Here is a 20012-nt window from a genome sequence, read left to right as displayed (position 1 = left end):
TCCCACTTTCTTCCCATTCCCTGCACAGACATTTCAAAGAGTATTGATCTGCCCTTTCAGGTGCACCCTTCCTTGGTGAAATACAGAGTAACTGCTATCTGTTTTCCAGAATGACAGGAGGACAAAGGGCTAAAGAAAAACAGGGGAGACAGTCTGCAGGGAAGAAGGGCTGGATCACACCAGCTCTACTGTCAGAACATACGATGGGCGATGCCAGCCTCTCAGAGCTGTGAGATAAGAGCAAATCAGGATGAGAAAGCCGGTCCTGAAGCAAAGCAGGGATGCTGCAGAAAGGAGAGCTGCAGTTGTTTCAGTGCAGTGGTTACCCCCACTCTCCTCACCACGTCCTTGCTGCGGTTGGTTCACAGAGCTGGAGTTGCACAGTTCTGTTCCCCTGCTGCCACCCCACTCACGGGCTCCACAGAGCAAAAAGGAGCTAAAGAGTGCAGCCCTGGTGCTGGGCCTCCCCACTTACGTGCTCAACTTTCTCAAACAAAGTTGGTCTCATAGTTTGGAGTGTATTTTATAAGAAGGGCATATTTCATCACAGCTGGTCCTGATCTGTCAAGCCTCTCAAAGAGCAGAGAAGGCTGTCCACACAAATGAGTGTTGCATAAAGACAGAAAACAACAAGGTAAAGAACCATTAACAGATTTTGAGTAACGTTAGGTTTGCAAATAATTTAGAAATTAACAACATGGTTTCAAAATAACCCATACAATAATGTTGGAGATACAGAAGTAAAACACATATAGAGAACTATTTATAAGTGTCCAGAGCCACACCAAGATATCTTAGGGTGGAAAGCCAGTTGGGACAGTTCTACAATAACTGCAGATAGCAGGAGGGTGGTCCACTTACTTGGAGAGAAGTGGAACAAGATAGATAATAAATACGGAGTCACAACCAAAAAAAAAAAAAAATACTGCATCTACTTAAGCATTAACTTGCTTCTTTCCGGTGTTTAATTTTATTTGGGGATTTGAATGTAGCAATTCACTATCTCTGGGAGTAAAAGTAAAAACCCTGGAAAAAACATATATGTTAACAAATCTCAAAAAAACCCTTCTTTCTGAGTCCTGAGAAACCAGCACAGCTCACTCTTTCATTTCTTTTTCTAGAACAGAAGCTGGCAACTTCTCAAAGTGTTTGGGATAGTATTATTTTCCCCCTTACACTTGAAGTTAAGCATGCTGGTAACACTTTTCCTCCCGCCCTCCCATTCCCACCGAGTTTGGAACTCACCAGGAGCCCAAAGCCCAACTTTCACAGACACAGGACACCAAAAGACATCAATCATTTACAGCATCTTGCCGTAGCAAGAGACACTGGATACCCACCCCTTGCTCTGAGCTCTGCAGGTCTGGAGTTCAGCAGAAGCTAGGCAGCAGCTTTTTGCCTTCGGGGCTGACTAACAGTGGGTGTACAGACATTCTGGGAGAGGCTGAGTCTCAATCGAGACCCAAGAGCTCTCTCCACTTAAAAAGGTATGACTTGCTGCTCACAACCCAGAGTTTGCTGAAACACCGAATTTGCCATGTCGGAGCTTGCAGGTTCCCTCCAGGAGGATCAAATTTGATGTTTGGCCCTCATATATAGGGACTGTGTCAAAATTTTAACATACCCACACTAGAGAAGTCCAGTCATGCATCCAAACATAAGAATGGTTATATTTGGAGTACAGGATATAATTACAGAAAAGGACAAACAGGAAAAATTTCATGTTGAGAATGGATAAATGGTTTATGATCATGAACAGCACTGATCATGAGCTATACAGTTGACTGTAGCAGGGCAGCACTCCTCTGAGTAAGCAATGCCAAAGTAATGAAACTTTGGGAAACATCAGAAACAGAAAACAACAAAATTATTTTATCCAACATGTTTCGAGACTGAGGCTAAAGCACTGCATCCATCTTGGATTTCTGAAAAATGGAGGAAGATGCAGCAGAGTACTGAAAAATTATTGGAAACAGGCAGGAAAATTCATTTAGTGCCTTATATTCATATTACTAACAAAGAGAGAGAAATGTGACTCTACCTTGCAAATATTACCAGGAAATACTCCACAGGAAAACAGCAGATAATAATAGGCTACTATGACAGAGTCATGACTAGTGCTCCTTTCAAATTTATTTTCTTTTTTAAAAACTTACCTTTATTCTCTGCCTGAAACCACAAGCAAGCTTTATTTTTTATCAGCATTAAAATGTCTGCACAGTCAGTAGTCCCCAAGTTTTATATATATGTATGTATAGATACCTAAATTTCATAGAAAACTGATATGTGATTCTTTCCTTCTTTGCTGTTTGTGAAGACAAGGTGTATTTGCATGATCCAAACAAACCATCTGCTGAGAAGACAAGTGATAATGCTGTCTGAGAACCAGGATCCGAGACTTGTTTGAAAAAGCATCTTTGCATGACAAAAACCTAATGCTACATCAGACCGCTTTTCATTACCAGAATGTTAATAAATTGATATCCTCAAGTAATTAATTATGAAGACTGGGCAACAGGAAATCTCACAGCAAACAGGTACATTCAATTTTCATAAATATGTTTTGCCCTAGTACGAGCTCCAGTTCGGGCAGTGCCAGATGAACTGAGGAACTGTGTTTAACAGGCTGAAAATCTGTTCCATTAGTTCTCAGCTGCACTAAGCACAGCTGACTTTGAAAACCAAGCCAAGCACTAGCAATGATCATTGATGCTTTGTTTCTCTCAAAAAGCTCTGTACTTTAACAAAAGGTTATTCACTTCAAAATTCAGCTACATCTCTTTTGTATTGAAAGCCTGTCTCTGGACAGCACTGGAGGATTCCAAGGTCTCATGGACTTTTCAATCTGTAAATCACATGGCTTTTGCTCAAGTACCAGAAGCGAGACTCACAATAACATTAGACAGAGACTTGATAGCAGGCAGCAGAGCAGTGAGAGGAGAATCACAGAACTTGAAATTCACCCTGTTGTGCTTCTCAATAGGAAATACAATGCTATTTTAACAACAATGATTAATCACTAACAAAGGAAGATGAATTCACTACTCAGAACCTTCAAATGAAGCCTAAATGCTTTTTCTGGAAAATATACTTGCCTTGAACATATTTTGAAAACCCAGCAAGACAACCTACAATAAAGCTTCACAGCCTCAATTATTCAAGAGATCATTATTACTAGATCATCTAAATGGATTACTTTTATTGCCAACAGTGCTGAACACTAATTATGGCTCAGGATTTCACTGTGCTGTATACTGCACTGACAAGTAAATAGACATTTCTAACATAAGAAACCAGATTTTGCTTTTTATGATTAGTTTCATCAATAAACCAGAACAGAATATACCAGCAAGTGCCAATTACATGGGATCTGCAGCTGCCTTGCATCTGCAGTGCAGCAGTTCATTTGCCTAAGTAAACTCAAGCGTTTCTGTACTTAACTGGCAACAGATTTATTAGCCTAGAGTGCCACAGTAGCAAAACCAACCTTGGAAGAAAGGTAGGCAAAAGCCAGCTAAGGAAACATTAGAAAGGAGTTGGGCAGAGTGATCTGTGAACACAAATATGAGCAGCACCTGAGCATTCAAACCCACAAGTTACTGCAACCTACGGTTTGTCAAAATTCCTAGTCAGTGCATGACAACTGGCTAAATTGTGGGCAGGACTGATGGTAAATAAACAGGTAACTACTTAGCACAAAAGATCATAAATTAGTTTACGTTTTTGTTTCAGAAGGTTCTTCTCTTTTGCACAAAATACTAAGCTGGCTCCTGTCCCAATGCTTAGCAGCTACATTAGCGCCAGACAATGACTTGCCAGCACATCTAATGCCACCACAGTAAACACATTCTGCAACACAGACATCAAAATCCTGGGATCTTGCACCTGCACTTTCCAAAATGTACCATTCCTCATCCAATGCCCTATGTGCCTAATGGAAGCTAAGCAGCCACTGTAGTGGAGCTCATTAAAGAGACCTTTACAAAGGACAGAAAGATTCAGCTGCCAGAATGGGACATCATCACTCAGAAAATCATCTCTGCGCGCTCTCTGCCCTGATCCACAGGGGAAACCTACAAAACTTATTCCAAAAAATGAGCCTGGGAACAAACCATGACTCAGTAGATACAAAGTGCCATAAACTCAGTAATTTTAGTCCCTTCCGTTCTCCTCTTCACATTCTAGACATCAAACTACATTATTTCTCTTTCTCTGGAAGATAAACTTATTTTAGCACTTGTTTCACTCTCTCTTCTCATGACCTCATACCCATTTCTTCCATATCAAAGACTTGGATGGCAAAAAGCTTGTCTAGTTTTTCCACTCCACCTACACTGAAACATTTAATAATAGTTTCTCTACCTTCAAAACTTAGTTTGCCCACACTCTAATACAGTCACGCAATAATGTCCATCTTTCCAGGGCTCCTATTTTTTCTTCACATGCTCACCAAATCTAGATTATCTCCCTTCTCAATTGCCCTTTTAATTGACAGCCTAGTGTATATATACACACCATAAACGGAGGATACAAAAGTTGCCATCAATACAGTTCATAAAGGCTTTTCCTTACAAAGGCAGGTTGCCTCCCATCATAGCAGGATAAGGCAGAAAAACTTCAATTCTCTTGAGTAGTGAATTGAAGAAAAGTAGAATTTGGGTTTAGCTACAGAACTAGCTTTCGCTCCCACTTACAGTGCAACACATCCACCTCCAGGGACCCAGATGCTGCAACAGAACCTACCCATACATCCAATTCCTCTGACTGTGCTCTTGGACAAAACCCTATGATAACCATCATTAGTACCCCTCATCACCTAGTGGGTCTACCTTGTTTATTGACTTTGATACTCAAGATGATCTCTTTAGGAACTTGTGACCAAACTGATTTCCTATTTTTATTTAAGCATAGAGAAGAAAGACTGAGTCTAAAGAATGTCTATTTTAACATCTTGTGATGATACTTAAGGCTATCTTGATTTTTTCAGGCACATCCATTTTCAGGACTCCTACATCTCAGTCTGAATCCTTGAATTATTACAACCCACTCTTATGAGTGGGAGTTGAAAACATGAAAAAAAAAAATCTTCTTTTATATATCCAGCTTTGGTGGTTCTGAGCAACACCAGTCCTGTAGGCTTAATTAAAAACAAAGCAGCAAAAAAAATGCAAAGGGAAAAAAAACAAGGGATGACAGAGTCACTGGCTTAACAGCACTCAAATTCTCTGCCAAGACACAAAATTCTTTCTGTTCCTGCCTATTTTCCCCAGACACCTCCACCTCCTCTTCCCCATTAAACTAAACCAATATGTTCACACAGTTAAGCGTTCCAATAACTTGGTCAATATAAAATATTCATAGTAGCTCCAATTCTATCAAATTAGGATAATTATTCCCTTCCAATTCAAGAGGCATAAAACCTCAGAGGACTGCAAACACACTGATGTTTTTGCCTCCCCTGGCAACTCTGTAAGGTTGTCCTCCTGTGGAAGAATTAAGAACTAAATCATGAGGGCATTTAATGACAGCACAGTCCAGATTTCATCATGTTTTACCACTTTCACAGGTTGGAGATTTTAAACCAAGAAGGTGTCACAAACCCTACTTAACACCTAAAATTTTGTTAGGCAAAACTGAATGAATACAAATCAGAACATATGGAGCGTTTCTTCTGTCTTTCTTGATGCAACCCACAGAAGTGATTAGCTTGGCTTGTGACCAATTTGACATCTTGACAAATTAGTCAGTTCCTCACAGAAAAAGGATCTCAGCTATTACATGTTTAGGCAATCCAGGTTAATTTGATTATTACTCAACTCTACTGTCACTCCCAATTATTCAAACATCTACAATAAAGTGAAAACCAAGAGATCTTTGCCACATCTGTAACATAAAACACAACTCATACCACAAGCGATAAATGAAAAAGCCTGATGGCAACTCAAGTTGCCACCACAAACCCTTGTCACCAAGATGTCAGTGACTGTGTGCCTACTAAATCATCAGAAAAACATTCAAATAAAGTAATTCTGAAGCCTTTAGGCCTACAAAGTTATTGTTCGCATTCAAACTTTGAGATCAGTATTCACTTAAACTTTCACTAGAAATACTGTAAGGGCACCCTGATTCCACTTACCACTTAGTTTCCTAGACCACCAATGGGCTGCACACAGTTCAAAAGCCACTAGTGTAATACATTTTGAAAATTATTTCCCGAGTTCATTCCACAGAAACAGAAGATGTGTGATGGAAGTGAGAAATACATTCTCCATCCTGGGGCGGGGGGGCGGGGGGGGGGGGAGAAATCCAGAATGTACTTAAAATAGGAGCTGAATCAGACAACTTAGCACAACCCTATGGTTAAGGTCACAAAACCATTTAAATTCACTCAGCACAACATGGCTAAGACACAGCTTTCAGTGCTTGTCCCAGTACTGTTTCTATTAACTCCTCTAAGGTCCTTCCTTATCCCCTCAGACCTACATTTAACTCTTAACCTAGGTTTTTACCTCACTTACCACATCTTTTTTTTCCTTTGGACTTCACAGAACTCTGCTTCACACACATTCTCTAACAATGCTGCTACACAATAATTGATCTACTATGTTACAATGACAGCATCTGCCTTTTCTTACATCATTTTGCCTTCTTTATCAACACAACTTACCAGTGTTTGGTTTCAAAGTCTTCAGACTCAGCTACAAAATGCCAAGTCCTGCTTCTGATTCATACTTAAATCAAAACCTGTCATTGGCTGCTTTAAAAAGAACAAAACCAAAAACAGTTTCAGCCTGCCACTTTTGAGTTTTATCCCTGGCTATCCTTCATGTTTGACAGACATAACCAAGAAACACCAGCAGAGCTACTTCATTATATGCCTCAAAAACCTCTCCTACCTCTCCTCTGTCACAAGATTTCCCAAAGGTTAGGCTGCTGTACACAAACAACACATCATTATAACCTCATTTCAGCTCTTTGTCCTTCCGGATTTCATAAACTCTGAGGCACAGACAATTTTAGCTCTGTGTTTGCACAGCACCTACCACAATGAGGTCTTGGTCAAAGAGTGTCCTACAAAGTAAACAGAGTTGCACGGACACAGAAACATACAGAAACAGTAATCTCAGCAATTCCAGCAGTGAGACTTGGCAGAAGTTTATCATACAACTCACAGTCTATTTACCCTAGAACATCTCAGTCTTACCTTCAGACAAACAAAATCACATACACACAAATCCATTTTTTAAGTTAATCCCGTCCCAATCTTTCAAATCACCTTCAGCAAAAACACACCACTACTAAATCTTTGCTCCATTTATTACGTACAGAACCCAACAGTCAACAGACCTGTGTTGCTGCTAACGGAAGCAGCCTTTATGTCTAAGATGAGCACTCAACAGTTTCAGTAGGTTTGAGCTTCATATTATAAATGGAAGCTAATAGTTAAACAATATCTTATTGCCTGAGAGAAGGGAGGTTTACTGGAAGTCTTCCAACTGTGAGGAGAGGACAAGACGTTTACGAGAAGCTTGAAGTATTATGACCACAGAAAGATGCCATAAAGAGATGTGATCTAAGGAGAAATTAAAATATAGCTCATCAGTGGGGCAGGTAGGGAACAGGAAATACTGAACAGGACTAGGACATCAGATGGAGCGTTTTGCACAGGATGAGAGAAGATTAAAACCGGAGTCAATAATTTTGGTTCATGCATCCAGAAAGAACATAGTCTAATCTTCTATTTATGCTTAGATAACAGTAAGACATCTCCTCCCTGCATAACACTTACCATTGCCAATTTGCTCTTACTGGCTACCTTGGTGATTTGATATTTCTAACATTAGAAGGTAAGAAGAAACATGGAATGCAGCAAGGTGAATGGGGATGTTATTTCACAGCACTCATTTCAAAGCACCTCCACAATGCCTTTGAGTTGGAATGGCTGAGATATTAACTGCTGTGTGAAAATGTTTAAAGATTTGTCATATATTTTCATACATTACAACTGTAGAAAAATTTTTGTTCTATCTCTTCCCACAGGTGTCTATTTCCCATAACACACATGTACTTTAGGTTATAAACCACTGTAAGTTTGACACATTGTCACATGCTAACCACCCTTCAAACTGTTAACCCATTTGGCATGACTCTGCTAAAACAGGACTTGATTTTCTTCCAGGTTGTTAGTAACATCTTTCATTAGAGTATCTGAGCAAGTATTGTCCATTTTAAATAACATTAATAAAGTGTTCAGAAACAGTTAAAAGAACTATACAGAAGGAGCCAGTAAAGAAATAGAACAATACTTGAAAGCACAACTTAACGGCATATACTGCCCCATGTCGATCCTTACTGCCCACCATAACAGCCTTCACCACGGCTGCAAGTGCTGCACACCACAGAACCCACAACCCAGGCCCTCTTCTCCCGATGAACAATACCAACAAAACACAGCAGAGGTAAAGTCCTGCATACTCTACAACACAAGTATTACAGAAGCAATTTTCAAGTTCTGTAGCAAAGTGGATATATTTATTTTCTTATGAAATACCTCTTGCTTTTATCATGATAAATGACGATACTAGTAAACAATATCTCATTACCACACAATATTTTTTTTATTTCTACGACTGTTTCTAAGTATATTTTTTTTCAAGCATGTTTTCCAGTCAAGACTTCCCTATTAACTTTAAGCTACTGCTAAATTTCAGAAGATCTGGAAGTTTCTGTCCACACATGAATTTCTTATGAGAAGCTTGTAAAACAAGTGGCTTGCAAACCTGTACACTTTACTGACGGTGAGCCAGCTCCTTGCCTAATCAGCACACCCGCAGTTCTGAACGTTGTGCTGCCACTGCCCAACAAAGACAGGTACGGGTTGTGGGCACAGCCAACAGTGATGCAGTGAAGAAAGCACCTGGTGTTAATTAGAAGTGGCTTTCAGTGGCACACTCACATATTTAAGTTAGACACCACTGTCTTCTAAGCTCCAAAGGAAAAATCCAACGCTGCCACACTTAAGGAAAAGATTAATTCTGTAGCTCCACTGGTTCAGACAATAAGATCACACTGTAGAGAGAGTTTGAATAGCCTGAGGGTGGATAAAGCTGCAGTCAGAGTTTGCACTTTACTAGACATCTGATAAACTAATCCCCGTCAAGGCTACCCGCCTGTTTGAGCGTCCATAACTAACAGAATTCAACAGCAGCCTTAGTTAAGAATCAGCTGAAAGGGCAGCCAACCAAGCAGCACAAATTCAGAGACAACTTGACTGCATTAGCACAGAAATGCTCAGAACCACTTTTCCATGACCCGCGGGTAGTCCAAACCTACCACAGCATCAGGCAACATCTCACTCCACCACAATATGAATTAGGGAAGCAGTTTGTATGACCTAACTTTCCAACTCCCACAATTATGCTGCTGTGTTATTCTCCACAGTACTTAAGATTGCCAGGCCATAGTTATCTCTCCCAGCTACCTTATTATAAAGTAAGGTTTGAGTTCAGGCTCTCCATCCTGTACACGCAGTCCCATGGAAGAGCAGTACATGCCTGCTATGTTACAAATGAGTCTCCCCTACAGTGAAAAGCTGACAAGTAACAAGTAGACACAGGTAAGTCCTGGGAAAAGAAGGAAACAAAGCAATTAAGAAGAGCTGCAAAAAAGCTCAGTTCTACAACTGCCCTGAGAAATGCCAAACTGACAGCCTTAGGAACAAGAGCTGCACACGGTCGAAGCTATGATTAATGAAACAGCAACACCAGCGTCATCTCTGCTCTCTGACTTTGAATAATCAGTGCTTTTTGAGATTTTGTTTTTCTGAGTTTAAGGAACTACTAGCTTTGATTAAAACTGTAAATGCAGGTATTGAACTTCAACATTTAGATTTTTTTTCTTTACAAATTTCTTAGTATTTCTTTGTCTTAGAGAATGGCTTCAGGAGCCAGAAGCCTCACAAAAAGGGATGCTGACTTTTGTGCAGAGAGAAAGAGCCTTCCTTTTGCCAATTTACATGAAACTATGTATGGGTTTCTATATCTAAACCATCATGATCCTCTCTTCTTTCCTTGCTTCCTCTGCTGATTGACCCGTACACCATAGTTCCTGTATATGCCTGCCCAGTCTTTCCATAAGAAGCACTGATCAGAGAAAGCTCAAAAACTGATCAAAAGGTTTCCAGAAAGAAAAAAAAAATTCTTTTCCATTTTCTCCCCTCAGTCTAAACTTAGTCCTAAGATCCTTAAGGGCTATTCTACATGTCCTTACATTGCCCTCTTCTCAACTGGAGACATACTTCTTAAAGCATAGGCATGCTAAACTCCAGACCAAAACTAGACTTCTGTAAGAAAGGAAGGAAAAACACAGACATAGAACTAATTGCTCATTTCCACTGAAGCACTAAGCTCTTTCAAATATACCAGTAAACACTCCTGAATTCACAAGTTCCAGGTACCTGGAAATGGGTAGACTACCATAAAACAAAACATATATTATAAAAAAAGAAAAAAAAAGTAAAAGGGTATTGAATGCTGTACTTTTACCTCAGCCAACGAACCTAAGAACCCAGTGGAGATACAGAGTTCATCCATTTCAAAGGTACCAAACTGAAGAGCCCTATTAAATTCTGCCATTACTTAGCTCTTTATTGCTCATTATTTTAGCAGAAACGTAACATATGGGCAAACTTAAGACTTAACTTGTATTCTATAACATTTGAAACCAGTCGGTGAGCAGCGATCAACTTTGCCATGTTAGTGAAATGTGAGCAATGCTCAAATGTACCTGAAAGCTAAAATATTTTTAAAAAATAATCCAAATTAGATAACAGAAAATCCGTTCAATGTTAAAAAAATTGACAGAGGAAAAAAATATGCCAATGTGTACACACATATCTCACTTTACCTGGACAAGACACTATTACAGAACTCCAAAAAATTAAGTAGTGTCAGCAAGCTACTTTCCCAAGTGTCAACAGAAAGCCAAGTCCTTCCATTTTAAAATATAAAAATCTTTACAATGCTTTATGAAAGTACTACATTCAGTTTCAAAAGAAACCATCTGATAGAATTAGAAAGTTAGTCAATGAATAATTTATCAAACGAGATTTTTCATTTTATATTTTATGTAGTCTTAGGCCTGACTCAGTAAATGGAAATTTTGTAAAAAGCTATAGGTAACAAAAGTAACAGATTAATCTAGACACAAAGCACTTGCAACATTTTCTATTTATACAAACATAATGGAATTTCTTTCAAAGAGTCAAAATTTATTATCTCTTTTGAAAGATCATGCAGAAGGAGGAGGTAAGCATCCCATTATACAGAAAAACTACCCATCAAATTAAGAAGTGGTCATGACATTGTCTAAAAATATTCACATCATGTTCTGACCTATATACGGATGTTAAAATATGACGGTATATAGAAGGATCAGGTATATTTAGGACAGCCCACCTGGATTAATAGTTAGCAAGCCATCGGTATTTCATTACCATCCCCTCCCCCTCCTCTTTTTTTTTTTTTTAAAAAAAGCAGCTTTATTCACTGATAACTGTTATTAAATAGATCACCACTGCAGTTTGACCAACATGTGCGTATACTAAATATAAATGGACTTGCAATAGACAATTTGGTTACCATAACGGGGAAAAAAAAAAATCACCAATATACTCCAGTGGAGAAATAAACTTTTACAATTTAAAAATAATTTAAAATGTTACTTTATTTCCTGAAAAAAAATAAACTCAGTTTGACAGTATTAAATTAAATCTATTCAGAACAACCTGCAGAAAGGAAATAATGTGAAGATACGCCTTTCAGTGTAGATAGCCACTTAAGATATGCAAACAAACTGCACACTCTTTGGAATAATCTGGTTCAAACACACATTTATTTGGACAGGGTTGGTAGGGACTGACAGAACAGATACCTTAGTCTCTCAGGTTAACAGTAAAGGAAAACTGCCACATTTATATGCTTCGAGAGGAGTATGAACTAGTATAGCAGAGCTAATATAATCATGAGTAGCATGCAAATGGCAAACAAGGGGTGACTGTTGACTTGTACCTCGAAATGCAGGAAACAAGGCATGTCTGAAACAGCAGCAAGCAATCCCGAGTACAACAGACATCGTTGAAAAGCTCACAGGGATTCAAAAAGGTTTCCTACAAATTAATTGAGGGAAAAGGGCTACAAAACCCAAAGACCTCTGCTGGATGAAGACCCTGAGCTGCAAATCACTGTAAGAAAACACTGAGAAGTACAGCTGTGTGACATAATTTTAGAGGTATAAACTAAGTGTCACAACAACAGCTCTTAAGACCCCAGGACCTTGTTCACATTCCATCTTCAACTACATCAGCTTCTGTATTTTTGACTGAAATGTTGGCACTGTTAGCTTCTAATTCTTTAAAGATCACCATGGGTCTATAGTCCAAAAATCACTGACATCTCCCCTAGAAACTGCTCACACCATGCCTTGCTTGCATGTATTCACTCCTGCCTTTGATGATGACCAAGGCTGCGAAACTCAAGTCTTCCACTTTTGCTTTAGGAAAGATTAGGATGCAAGAAAAACTATAGATTCATCACAAACGCCAGTCTAAGAGTTCACTACTAATTTCATATCACACCTTTTCCAAGATTTTCTATACTAACCAAACAGTTTAAATCACTTATTTCCTATGATTATCCCAACAAGTTTCTTTGTCTGTTTGATATTGGCTTTTGAGTTGTTTTGTTTGTTTTGAAAGGTAGCAAGTTTACATTCTGTGTTTCAGGAAAGAAGAGAAGCCAGAGCAAAAAAATAAGAAAACAAGCTGGAGGATTGTTTCAAAACAAACCATCTTTGCCAATGCTCCTCCAAAATACAGGTTTCCAGTCCCTCCTCGCCAGACGTGCAGGACTAAAGAAGTTTGACTTGAGCCACCTAGCAGTGACGCAGCAAGTGCTTTTTCTTTCATAGAGCAATCGTACTGCAGATATTAAACCATCATTTTAGAGAGCCCTGTTCCCTTAGCAAAAAAGTAAAACCCTGGTGAGTCAACCTAACTACTAAGTCAGCAGTGTCTACTTGAGTTGTCATACACAGCAGTAAGTTACCTGCAATGAAGCCTAACTGCATAATTTCAACATTAATTACAGTGCTGATCAAAACACTCAAAAAGATCATCATATTTATACAGAAATATTAAATATTTTACTGAGGCATCAAAAGTGTATGCATTTTAACATATAGATCCTTAAGTTTCCCTCAAAACGTTTGATTTCACGTCCATTCTTCCAAAACCTGCCTTTTGCAAATAAGTATAGGATCAACAGACGTCAAATGATCATGTTGTGGGTTATTCTGAACATATATATCCTTGTTCAAGTGAAAGAATAAATTATTCATACTGAGTGAATAAATATCATTAATTCAACTGTGACACAAAATCCCTGCATTACAGCTAAGCAGGTTAGGACACATTTACTAGTTACAGTGACTGCAACTCTCATGAAGATATTTAACCTCATTTTCAATTACTTCATTCAGGCCATGGTCCAGAGACATTTCTCTTGGAAATGGTGCCAGATTAAGCTGCTCCTACCCTCAGCCATTTGCCTCTGACTGATCCCATGCCACCTCCTCAGCCTCAGTACAACTGCCTGAAGTGCCATATGGTGAATGGATCAGGAAACTGCTCAGGGTTAAAAAAATTAAGCCAGCAGTGCCACCAAGAGAAATGTCTGTGGAACCACAGTCTCCAAAACTTCTAAAAATGCTGCCATGGGAGGGTCAAGCTAAAAACCTTAATGCTTACCCTGCATCTTTTGTGCCCATGAAGCTCTGACCAGAGTACATGAATTGACTCAAACTCCATTTCTGTATGTACATGAAGGCAACTTCCTCATGAGATGATTAAGTTGGTTCATTCCACTCAATTCTGAAAAGCAGTAACTGCTGTTTAAAGTAAAATAATAATACTTTCAAGAGCATTACTAGAAAGCAAAACATATCAAAATCCCCAAGGTTCTTCTCATTCCTCTGCTCTCATTCTGTCTTATAACATGAAAGTTAGTGGTACACAGGAATAACATCAACTAATGACACTAACTTCCTGGATGAGTCAGCATAATGAAACAACATAGCATTAGTTTAGCTTAGAATTCTCCACCAGCTTTAAAGAACAAGCTGATTACAAGCAGAGCAGGCCTCAGTCCCTACCCCATACTAGGAGGGAAACCACCCCTGCAGCAACACTGAACGTCAGTGCCCAAAGCACAAAAGTGGGCAGTAACAGCAAGTCATAAGAGGGTGTCTTCCAGGACAGCCACCTTGTTGCCAACTTCAGGTAAACTTCTCCAATGATCAACACTTACTTTCTTCCAGCAAATGCAGCCTCCCAAATCATATTGAAAGGGAAGGTCAAGCCTGATCCCAGCAGAGATTCAAGACCACCAATAGAACTAACCATCTCGAGAATTCACTGATAGTAGGATCAGAAGAAGGTTGAGCTTATTTTTGGCCAAATTTTAGAAGTACCGCTTTTAAACTTCGCTCAATTAAACATTAAAAAACAGTTCAGCTGTTCTCAAGCAGGTTTTGAGATCTTGGTATGTGCACAGAACGAATGGCTTCTTATAAAATGACTACTCATTCTTTACAACTCTTTATGATGGCTGTGCCCTGGTTTTTTTGAGACACCTCCAAAGTGTCACACAAAGTACTGGAACAACAGAAAATCTGATGTAATCCAAATGTGGAATAATATATTATTTGTATGCATGGCATGTAAAGGGCAAAAGTGAATGCTTTTTGATTACGAGAATACCTGACATATCTTTCTTAAAGCCTCCCAAAATGCTTACGTATAGGATCAAACCTTCCTTTTTCCTTATTTCGTTCACTGATGCATACTTTGCAACTATGCAGCAAACTAATCAACTGATTAATCCCTAGTTTGGGACACCTAACTGCTGTTTGCAATCTTGACATTCAAACAAACTTTCCTCAAAATCCACCAGTGTAGCTGTATTTACTTGTTGATCTACATCATATTCAGGTTTCTCTCAGTACAAAAGCGAAGAGGAGGGAGGGGCAGAGCATAAAGCACTGAATTCCTTGCAGTCATTTTCATAGGAACACTCCTGTGTTTGATCTTTTTGTCAAATTACTATGAGAGAGATACTCCTTTCTGAACACTAACTGAACTGAACACTGTCTGGAAGACAGATGAGGTGACATTCACAGGCACAGGATGACAAGCTCAATCTTATTAGAAACACAGAAAGGAAATAGGAAGTTTTCTTTACTGCTGAGCCAAGAAAAGATTGCCCTGCTGATATGCACCAAAACTTACAAGACTCTTGTTGGCTTCAATACTGATACAGAACAGTAGAAACAACTGAAAGTTGTCTAAATCCCTGTTACATTTTGAGCTTCTCCCACTCCTTTCAAACCAACTTCAAAACACACACAAAACGCATCCTACAACAACACTCCTTGTCTAGATCCAGAGGCAGCAGTGATGCGGTAAACTCTTGGCATGTTTTTAGCATCATCTCCAATAGCTGTAGTAAATAACGTGACAGGCTCCTCACCAACAACTTGCTCTTCATCTTTAACCCAGATGCTAGTACAGATACATGTAGTATTTTTAAATTCCATTAACCACCAACAAGATACGCACAACTGCTTTAAAGCATATTTCTTTATCTACTTTATAATTTTACTGAAGATTTTTCTGCATCTTCCATTTTATTTCAAGTTTAACAAGTCAAAGCTGCAGAGCATGTACTTCTAATTTAAGGAATGAAAAAAATTTCATTTTAAAAGAGATTAGCTCAAATGGGTATAAAAAAATTAATACATTGTTTCTCCTTATATAGTAGCATAGTGAAACGAAAACAGAGGACAACATGCAGAACACCGTACTAAAAATCAATCTATGGCAGAAAACAAATGTAATCTACAGCAGTACAATTCTGTGCCTGTATGACAAAGCCATACTGCGTTCAGAAAGCTTGAGAATGCAGATGCAGGAAGATTAACACAACTACAGGTTGTAAAAAGACTGGGTAAGAGCAGTTCCACATACAGCTAAGGCAAATTCACCTTTTAGTGAAAAACTATCAGCATATGGAGTACTTCTCTAAAATATCTTCTTTTATTTTCAAATTATCAGCAATTATTTCAAATTATTTTCATGTTATCTGTAATACAGTACTGCTAAGTTTCCACTACATTTTGTGAACTTCCATTTTACTGTTATGCAAGGGCAAACGCAGTTAAAATAGACACCCAGTCTGCTGCTATTCTCTTTGAATGGTTTTACCAGACATACTGAACTTTTAACAATTCCTTGTTTGTAAATTACTAAAGATGAGATACTAAAAGAATACAATTTACCAAAACTCTTAAATGTAGTTTCCCCCACTATATCTTACTAATTTTACTGTAAATAAAAATCAAACAACTGCTTCAAACTCAGTAGTACTTAGATTTTTATGAAGGATGTTTAACGTGGTGATTTATTGCCACAATATATTTCCCTACGCAAAATTACTAAACGTTATGCCTGCCTATTGTAAGACATTAAAGACTACCAAAGTACTCAACTCCTGAGTTTGTCTTCCAATCCATGGACCTCATGGCAGCAAAATTCATGCATCAATAAACACATACTTAAAAATCACTGCAACTTACAGCTTTTTATTAAGGGTTGCACATTATGTCTTTAAGAAATTTAAAAATTTTAATAACTTGATTTACATTTTAAAAGACTTACTCCTCTAAATAATCACTTTTTCAGCACAACATAGGAAAACATCTTTGCCATCACTGTATCAAACCTTGTCGGTAGCGATTAAGTAAGACATTTTGCAACCTGTGGTCCAGAGAGCAATTCTTATGGGACAGCAAAGACCAGGGAGATCATATGGCATTGACTCCACCTCTTTCCCCCTGGCCTTTTCTTTATTTGCCCAGAGTTACCACTGCAATCAGAGCAGCACACAGGCTTTTCCAGACAGTTTGCAGTGAAGAAAAATAGAGTTCCTAGCTTCCTCTAGTAACACCCACTGTTACTTAAGCGGAAAACCAGTTATGAATTCTTTCAGTGACTACTGAAACACACAAATACATATATGTATATGAAGTTTTTTTTTGTTTCTATCTTTATTTTTAAATAAATGCTTTTCATGCAGTGGGAATGTTCAAGAATGAAAGATCAAGAGGTCTAACTATCAAGCTGTAACTCAGACCATGAAAATCATCCATAAAACTCCTGGATTGAATTGTATACATTGTATTTGTACAATGTCATGTTTAGTAATCCTGTTTAAAAACACCTGTAAACATTACAGGATGACTAAACAAGAGGCACAAGTTCCAAATCCTGGGAAGAAGAATCTCCATGTAATGGCAAGAGCATCCCTCTTCCAGAAGAACAACAGTACTCACAACCAGTGCCAGTTGTCCTCACCGTATTCCCCACTAGTGGTAAATTAATAGGAAAGCAAAATTTCCATAAAATAGTGGGAGAAAAGACACTTTGAAACTCTTCTCTTTCTTTGTATTAAAAAAAAAAATTCCATTTTAAGAAAGAACAGACTATGTATCAGCTATGTTGCAATCTTGAAAAGTACAAGGAAGAGTCAACAAACTTCATTGGAGTAGGAAACACCTATCAAGAAGATGATAACGGGTAACTGAATTCCCTACTTCATTTTCTTACCAGAACAATAATTTCAACTATGAAAATATTCATTAATTTAGTTAGGAAAATACAATCATGAAAATAAACTTAGTAGCATGTGACAAATGGAGTCTTCATTTGCCTGTTCACTAGTGGAGAGCAGCTAGTCCAGCCTTCAGGTCTGGAGTTCCTGATTTAATGAGTAGTTCTGTTTACAGCAGAACTAATGAAGCTTGGTTTCCTGCGGATTTACTCCTACAAGCCCTGTGGCCACTTAACCTTAATTATGTCAGTTGCCTCTAAGCTTGCCCATGTCTCTCCCTAAGATCCTCCACCTCATAAAACTCTCCATTTGCCCCTATATTCCCAATATCCAAATACTCATGCTTGCTCTCATGCTTTTGTCAGCGCTCAGCTCTTTCTCATGCCCTTAAACCCACCTTCACATACCATCAGCTCCATCCCCCATCAACTACCTATCTCCGTACGGCGCTAAGCAAGAGGCAGCATATGCTGTAGCTGGTTTGAAGCTCAGTGCATGCTGGCTGGCCAGCTGGAGACCACATCTTCGCTTCCAGGAGGAGCACACAAAATGCCGTGACCTCCTTGACTTTATGATTTTTTGGGAGGAGGGCTCTCATGGTCCCTCAGATGTCAGCTTTCACCTGCTCTTAAATTCATTGAAACTGACTGGGGGGGCGGGGGGGGTGGTGGTGTCACACTTATTAAGGAAGAACAGACACAAAGCCCATACAAATGATACTTCCTTCTGAAGCCAGTATTAAAAGGTAACTCAGTTCCCATCAGTAACAAACCATCTTGAAAATGCCCACTGCTGCCCTCCTCCTTCCTGCAGCTGAGGGCACCTTCTGCATTTCTGCAAGGTTCATCCCACTCAGAGGGACCAGGAACACACAAAATTGACAAAAAGTCAATTCCAACATTTTTACACTGCACCCTGTGGGCAGCAATGAAACTGTCAACAAGAATTACCATTTCACTCTGCTGACGAGTAACAGAAGGGTCTGGAACTATTCATAAGGATGGCCACCTCAAAACGAAAGCCATGGAAGGAGAAGAGCAGCACTCACTCCATCTAGGATAGCACATGTGGAACTAGGGCTAACAGAAAAATTAGCAAATATCAACTAATGAGAGGTTAACGTTAATTACAAATGCAAAAGGAGAGCTTATCCCACAGAAACTACCTGTTGCTAACAGAAATCGTCTCTTCCTCTTACCCACTCCCTTTGTGATTTATGCTTGTTTGTGCCTTGGGGACAGCGGACAAGTAACACAGAAACCAAATAGTGTGTTTAGAGGGGGCAATGATGCTCCAGTAGTTAAGTACTAGTCTGAGACTCATTAGAGCTAGATAGGTTTTCCAAAGCCTTCCCAGGCTTCCAGCACTCCTGGGTGACTAGGAGTGTATCTACATAGCATAATGCAGTGCTGCGTAGCTAGCTTGAATACCAGAAGGAATATGGCCACGTTAGCACTGCACTGCACCCAGGCTGAAGTGCAGGCTGGAGCATCCATCCTGCTTCTCGGGTAGTTTGGATCTATCCAAATGGCACTCCACTACGACACATAAGCATACCCTTAGTCATCCTGCCTCAGAAACCAGCCATAACGTGACAGTTCTTCCTTAAATTACCAAAAAGTGTAACGAAAGAGTATCTGAAGAGAAAAACACTTGGATACCAAAGTTAGGAAGAGAAGCAAGTACTTACAATAGGCAGCATACATTATGCATTTAACTTAACAGATGCAGCCCCTGAAATGCCTCGGTTTTAGCACCCTTTCTCTCTTTATGTCAGCTCTGCCCCTAGAGTTTACAAATTATGGCTCTGACTTGTAAATGTTAGTAAACATCTCCTTAAACATTACTCAGTGTTTCCGTAATTGTATATAGATTCTAGAGAATACTACCCTGCAAGAATAACATCCAAAACAGGTTCTAAAAATAAAGCATTCTAGACGATTCTCACATATAACCAAAGGTTAAAAACACAGGCCATTTCATAAAGAAGGGCATGAACAGCATGCTCTTTGAATTATAGTTGGAGTGTGGAAAAAAAAAAAAAACACAATAGAGTAAAAAAAAGTAGCATTTCATGTGTCACATACATTCTGTTTCAAAAACAAAGCGTAAAGCCTGGACGTATGAAAACAAGAATTCTTAATTCTGTGACTCGCACTTCTCGCACCAAGCAATCAATAATCTCTAAAGCCAGGCAATTGTTTGCTTGATGAGTTTGTAAAAAAGGCAACATTCCACCCCAACCGTGCTGGGCTGTGAACGCCTCCCCCTCGCCAGCAGCAATATGGA

The 20012-nt window shown here is 39.0% G+C and overlaps 1 protein-coding gene across 6 annotated transcripts in view; it reads right to left on the bottom strand.

Moving 5' to 3' along the window:
* The window catches only part of JMJD1C (jumonji domain containing 1C), a 165124-nt gene that overhangs the window by 143936 nt on the left and 1176 nt on the right, over positions 1 to 20012 (bottom strand). The window lies entirely within an intron of this gene.

This window comes from Strix uralensis, chromosome 7 (genome assembly GCF_047716275.1).
Source record: "Strix uralensis isolate ZFMK-TIS-50842 chromosome 7, bStrUra1, whole genome shotgun sequence".
NCBI classification, from domain to species: domain Eukaryota; kingdom Metazoa; phylum Chordata; class Aves; order Strigiformes; family Strigidae; genus Strix; species Strix uralensis.
Note: the sequence above shows the minus strand (reverse complement) of the source record. Positions and strands in the feature narration are given on the sequence as shown.